This window comes from Polistes canadensis, unplaced genomic scaffold, assembly GCF_001313835.1.
Source record: "Polistes canadensis isolate GaletaPanama2010 unplaced genomic scaffold, ASM131383v1 scaffold_96, whole genome shotgun sequence".
NCBI classification, from domain to species: domain Eukaryota; kingdom Metazoa; phylum Arthropoda; class Insecta; order Hymenoptera; family Vespidae; genus Polistes; species Polistes canadensis.
The window spans coordinates 115,884-121,971 of NW_014569643.1; the positions used below are offsets into that span (position 1 = coordinate 115,884).

The 6,088-nt window shown below is 35.6% G+C and overlaps 1 protein-coding gene and 1 long non-coding RNA gene across 5 annotated transcripts in view; both read right to left on the reverse strand.

Annotated features, from left to right (window-relative positions):
• Positions 1-6,088, reverse strand: part of LOC106787253 (DNA-directed RNA polymerases I, II, and III subunit RPABC3) — a gene marked incomplete in the record, with an annotated part of 52,797 nt that overhangs the window by 33,657 nt on the left and 13,052 nt on the right.
• LOC106787254 overlaps positions 2,105-6,088 on the reverse strand; it is a 9,308-nt gene continuing 5,324 nt past the window's right edge. For 2 of the 4 annotated variants that reach the window (XR_001381760.1, XR_001381758.1), the window contains 3 exons: positions 4,501-4,706; positions 2,566-2,694; positions 2,105-2,176 (listed from right to left, as the gene is read on the reverse strand). This is a non-coding gene — a long non-coding RNA (uncharacterized LOC106787254). Of the gene's footprint in view, positions 2,177-2,565; positions 2,695-4,500; positions 4,707-4,803; positions 5,967-6,088 lie in introns of all 4 variants that reach the window. The other 2 variants (XR_001381759.1, XR_001381761.1) reach the window with 2 other exon arrangements.

Below are 6,088 nucleotides of genomic sequence, written 5' to 3' on the forward strand. Positions count from 1 at the left end.
TCATTTTACAATATTCCAAAAAGAATATTATATTACTATTATTATTATTAATAATAATAATAATAAAAACTACGACGCGTGATAATAGCACGCGAGATGAACTCGAGCGGCGACACGTATCTTGAGAATGACTCAACTTCGAGGGACGTAGTATAATATAAATGATGAGCGAGTGAGTGAGATAGAACAAAAAGGAAAGAGAGAGAAAGAAAATTGCAAGGAAAGTCAGTAAACACGGCAAGTAAACACGTCGTATTCTTGGTATCAAAATACAATACGAGGAAGATGACGACGACAAAGAAGACGAAGAAAAAGAAGAGGAGAATAGTTAGGATAAAATATAATATACTAGGTGTCTAAAAATAAACTTATCGTGTGGGAGTAAAAAGGGTCGAAACTTGTATCGAATCGATTTGATCTGTATTAAACGATGTTTATACTTTTTTCAATAAATTTCTTTACATAACATAATAATAATAATAATGATGATGATGATGATGATGATGATGATGATGATGAAAGTAGATTGATCTTTTTTATCCTTGAAAGTTTATTGGTTAGGGTGGTAAATTTATTGAAAAAAAAAATAACAGAGTCATCCTTCTTTCTTTATATATTTTTCCTTCCTTATTCTTACATTTTCATATCAATAGTGAAAGAAAGAAAGAATAAAAAGAAAAAAGAAAAAAGAAAAATAGATAAATATTTGATTGCAAGAAAACGTTACGCGGCGAATATTTTGTCCATAAATTCACGCTCACTCGTAAATCGATGGATTACGCGATAATACCATCGTAATTCATTAGTTTCATAGCCCTCTCCCTTCCCCAACTGCAATTTCCTTCTCTTCCATACTTTCTCTCTCTTGTACATTGTCGTTTTCATGTGATAATGATTACGATTAATCTTTCAACCTATAATGATTCCAACGAGACGACAAAGGGGTAACAATTGTTGTTAATTGTGTACATTGCAATATTCGTAATCGTCAATGTTAAAAAAGAAGAAAATGGAAGGTGACAAAATTTTCGATCTCTCTCAAAATCGATGAATATATCGTCAAAGATTTGCCATTAGATTTTTGTTTTTTTTTTATCAAGCTATATAATTATACAACACGAATTTCAAGATGCAACATCGTTTCATCATCCTGCCACGATGAATGATATATTGGTCTGAAATGAAAATCTTTTGCGTATCGTGTTCTATTAGAAATGAAAAGGAGATAATAGAAAAAAATATCTCCACAAACGACGAACGAAGATAAAGTATTTGACAAACAACAAAAAATTCTAACGCGTAATATTGTGTAATATAATATATATCAAATCCTCTTAATCTCCAGCTATAATATTCATTAATAATAACAATAATAAAAATAATAATTTTAATAAATACGATATTAAAAAAAGTAATTAATCCGTAATCGGAGTGGGAAAAAAATCAATAAAGCTATCAAGTGAAAAAGAAAAACCCTTTAAAAAGAAAAACTCTTCGTTTGATAAAACTACAGTCAGAAATACGAGGAAGCTTATTTTCTCTTTTCTTCTTAAAAAGAAAAAGAAGGAAGAAAAGACACACACCCACAGAAAAAAGCTCGACGCGTTGAACTACCGGTAATTTCTATTTTTAATAGACTACGTTATATTTATAAAGTATGAACTCCCGATAGTTAACATGCTTTTTTAAAAATCATTGATTAGGAACGTATCTTATGTATGATACAACGTACAATTAGAAAATGATGATTTCGTATAATATAACTGTTTCATAGTCAATTCATAATTTAAATATATATATATCATGATACTAATAATAGATTGTATCCTCATAAAAAGAATTCACGAGACGAATTGACCTTTGATATCTAATACAACTAACGTTACGTGCCATAATAGGAAACCGTTCGAACCTATTTTTTTTGTTTTTAAATAATACTATCAAATATAGTAACTACTTATTACTACTAGATTTAAACGAAAATATTGTATTATATAGATTATTATACATGAAAATGGAAAAAGCAAAATCATTCATTTCTTTGTTTCCTTTTTCGAATAATTTCAATCGCGTGTACAACAATATTCTTTCCATATAAACTTACTCACGCTAGCATCCTTGTAGTGGTCTGTCCAAGTGTATATACATATATAAACTTATATGGTATATGGCGTGTCTAATCGATCGATCGAGTGATAGTCGTCGTTCCAAATTCAATTCAAGTTCACCGAAATAATATTAACAATATTATTCGACGATAATTATCGTCGAATAATATTGTTAATATTATTTCGGTGAACTTGAATTGAATTTGGAACGACGACTATCACTCGATCGATCGATTAGACACNTGTCTAATCGATCGATCGAGTGATAGTCGTCGTTCCAAATTCAATTCAAGTTCACCGAAATAATATTAACAATATTATTCGACGATAATTATCGAAAAAAGGAAAAAAAAAAAAAAAAAAAAAAAAAAAAAAACGAAAAAATAAAATGAAAAGAAAGAAAACAAAAAGAATAGGAATTTGTACTAGTAGTCGCCGCGACATTGACATAGCACACCTTTTTCCACCGCGTCGAAATTTTTCCATCGGTCGGTCGATTGCCCGCACCACTCTTTCCTCGTTATCCTCCATTTTTCTTCCTCTCTCTCTCTCTCTCTCTCTCTCTTTCTCTTTCTCTCTCCACCTCCTCGAAAAAAAAAAAATAATAATTTCCAAAAAAATAACCAACTTTTCGTCACGTAACATCGTTCCATACGGGGGACAACGATAAACGAGAATAAACTTTTTCACTGCCGAGTCTCTCTCTCTCTCTCTCTCTCTCTCTCTCCCTCTATTCCCTTGTCATGTATTCAAAAATGTAACTCCCAATTCACGTTAATTCTTACACGTAGAATATAATAATAATAGTAATAATAATAATAATAATAATAATAATCGTCATTAAAAGTGACTCAACATGTTGTAAAAAAAAGAAAAAAAAAAAAGAAGAAATGGAGGAAAAATAAATTCTAAGAACTGTTTTCTGTCATCGTTCACAACTAACGACACCAACAGACAGCTGGTTGGTTGTCTTCTACTCGATTGGAGTACGTGCCGACGCTGAGAAGCGAGATGGTAATACAAAAAGAAAAAAAAAATATATATATATACATATATATCTCAAATGAGAGAGAGAGAGAAAGAGAGAGAGAGAGAAACAAAGAGAGAGAGGAGAGAGAGAGAGAACACCTACGACCTTTACGGTCGTCCGGTGATTCGACTTCTCCGACGAAACGCACGGGATCTACCCTTCTCTATTTCCACCCCTCACTCTTTCCATACCTTGTTTTCTTCCCCTCCAATAGCAACCCCAAACGCCTCACTTTCCTTGAATCCTTTCTCTTTCTCTCTCTCTCTCTCTCTCTCTCTCTCTCACTCTTTCTCTTTCTCTATTTCTGTCTCTCTCTGTTATTCTCCTCCAGTGACTTTGTTTTTGTGCCCTCTTTTGTGCACTCTCTTTCTCATGCGCACAGATCAAGGAGGGGGATGCCCACTAGTAGTACGGCCCGGTAACGCGAAAGGGATGGCAATGCACTTACCCCCGCCCTTTGGGGCGGTCCTTTCCCCTTCCACCTCATCTACCATATATCTTCTTCTTCTCTCTCTCTCTCTCTCTTTCTTTCTCTCTCATCTGACCGATATGCCTGTCCTTTACCTTGTACCGTTCTCTCCCACCCTTTCCCTATCTTTCTCTACGTGCCCTTTACATCTTCGGCCCGAACGCCGATTTTCGTTTATCTTACAACCCTCTTTTTACAACCGGACTACACTACACTACCATTATTTTCTTCTTCTTCTTATTCTTATTCCTTTTTTTCCATTTAATCTGCTATTGTATTATAGTACGCACAGTTGTCTATTTCATTTCATTTTAAATCCATTTTTTTGAATGATCCACTCATGAGGGGATATCTTTGATAAAAGTTATGTCATTTAGTATTCCTTGTTATAAAGGAAAGAGACTAGCGATAAAATTACGAGGAACCATGTTACCGATAATGCGTCCACCCTACGACGGACGCACCGGCTATCGATTTTTCTATACCCATTGTCATTCGCACTCGCGCAATGCCCATTTGCGAGAGAACAATCTTCCTGGCCGGTGTTTTTGATAATGCGGGCGTGCCCCCCACCTTCATCCCTCCTCCCACCCATTATCTTTCTGTAATGTTATTCTCAACTTTCTTGATTTCAAATATTAGACAAGTATGATAACGATGACAACAAATAAATGAATGAATAAATCAAATTATATCTTATTAGGAATATTTTTGTGTGTGTGAATTTGAGATAAAACGATATCATAATCATCGACGACGATAATGATGACGATGATGATGATTATGAAAGAGAGAGAGAGAGAGAGAGAGAGAGAGAGAAATCAATCGATCATGAAAATTCTAAATTGAGTAAACCTTCAGGAAGGTAAAGGGAGAGTAGTAGTCGCCCTTACCTTTCTACCATATCCCATTCATCGTGTATACACTCGATCACAGGCCCGCCGCAAGGGTTAAACCCTCGTACTTCAAATTTCAAGCAAATCGATATGTCGACCTTCGGACCCTCGACGATCCCAATGATACATCTCGGCTGTCTCGCTTGCTCGAGCGGAACGACAAATATTTACGGCCAAAATAAACGTTGTTGTTCTCAGCTTAGCTGGATAATTATTTGATATTTTTATAAATGGAAAATTAAAAAAATTAAATTAAAAATAAAAAGAGAAAAAAAAGAAAGAAAAAACAACAACACCCACCTCCCAAAATAATCGAACGAATACAAATATTATCAAAAAAAAAAAAAAAGAAAACACGACTAAACTATAAGAATAAAATAAATCCGAAAGGAGTACAAAGAAGAAGAAGAAGAATAAGGATAAGAAAGAGAAAGAGGAAGAAGATCTAAAGGGGTGAGTTAAAGCTGGTTGAGGAATAGAATAGAAAGGGAGGGTGACTTTGGTACGAGGGTTCTCAACTGCGCAGTGTCGCTATTCGTTATCGATCGGTTTGCAAGCGCTATAAATACTGGGTACCGGGCTCTCGGCACCCCTCCGGCGCCACCTACGTAACTTTCTACCCCTCTCAACCTTCTCTCTCTCTCTCTTTCTATCGGTCGAACCACGACCAACCACCCACGAACCACCACCAACCAACACCACTAATACGAACATCTTTCTGCTGCTGCTGTTGTTGTTGCTCGTGCTACTGGTACTGCTGCTGGTGGTGCTTCTTCTTCTGGTGCTACTGCTGCTAGCTCTGGTGGTACTACCACTACTGCTGATGCTTCTGGTGGTGATGCTGCTGCTGTTACCAGCACTACTACTCTGCTCGATACGCCCTCGAGCCCCTTCTACTACCACCCTCTTCCCCTCTAACAAACCCCTACTCGCTAGCACGTAACTCCGATGGAAGAGGGGCGTGAAACCTTGACCTTCAAAAGCGAGCAAGCAAGCGAGGGTGGTGGCCATCATAGCTCCTTTCCACGCTGATGGAAAACCGACCCTAGCTTCACCCCCTCCGATATCAACCCCCTCCCGTTTCTACTTCTTTTGCTTATTTTTCTTCTTTTTTTTCTCTACCTCTTCTTTCTTCTTCTTCTTCTTCTTCTTCTTCTCTTTATATCGATACCTTTTTCTTTCTTTCTTTCTTTATTTCTCTTGCTCTCACTCTCTATGACACTACCACTACACATCACCGTTACACTCGCTCGATTCTTATTTCCTTTCACAGCATTGCTTTTTTTATTCTACCCTATAACCCTCCCACCCACCTTTATCCTCACACACACACACACCATATTTTTATCTTACTCCTATCTTATTTTCTTTGTGATATTTTAAAGAAAGAGAAAGGCTTCTTTCTACGTAAGAAAATTCATCTAACTTTTTTCTTCTCTTTTTCTTCTCTTCTTCTTCTTCTTCTTCGTATTATCCGACAAGAGGAAAATAGGATAGAATATTTTTTTGTTTAATTTATTCTCCTTAATTATTTCTATATTCCGTTTTATCTCTATCTCATAATATATATATATATATATATATA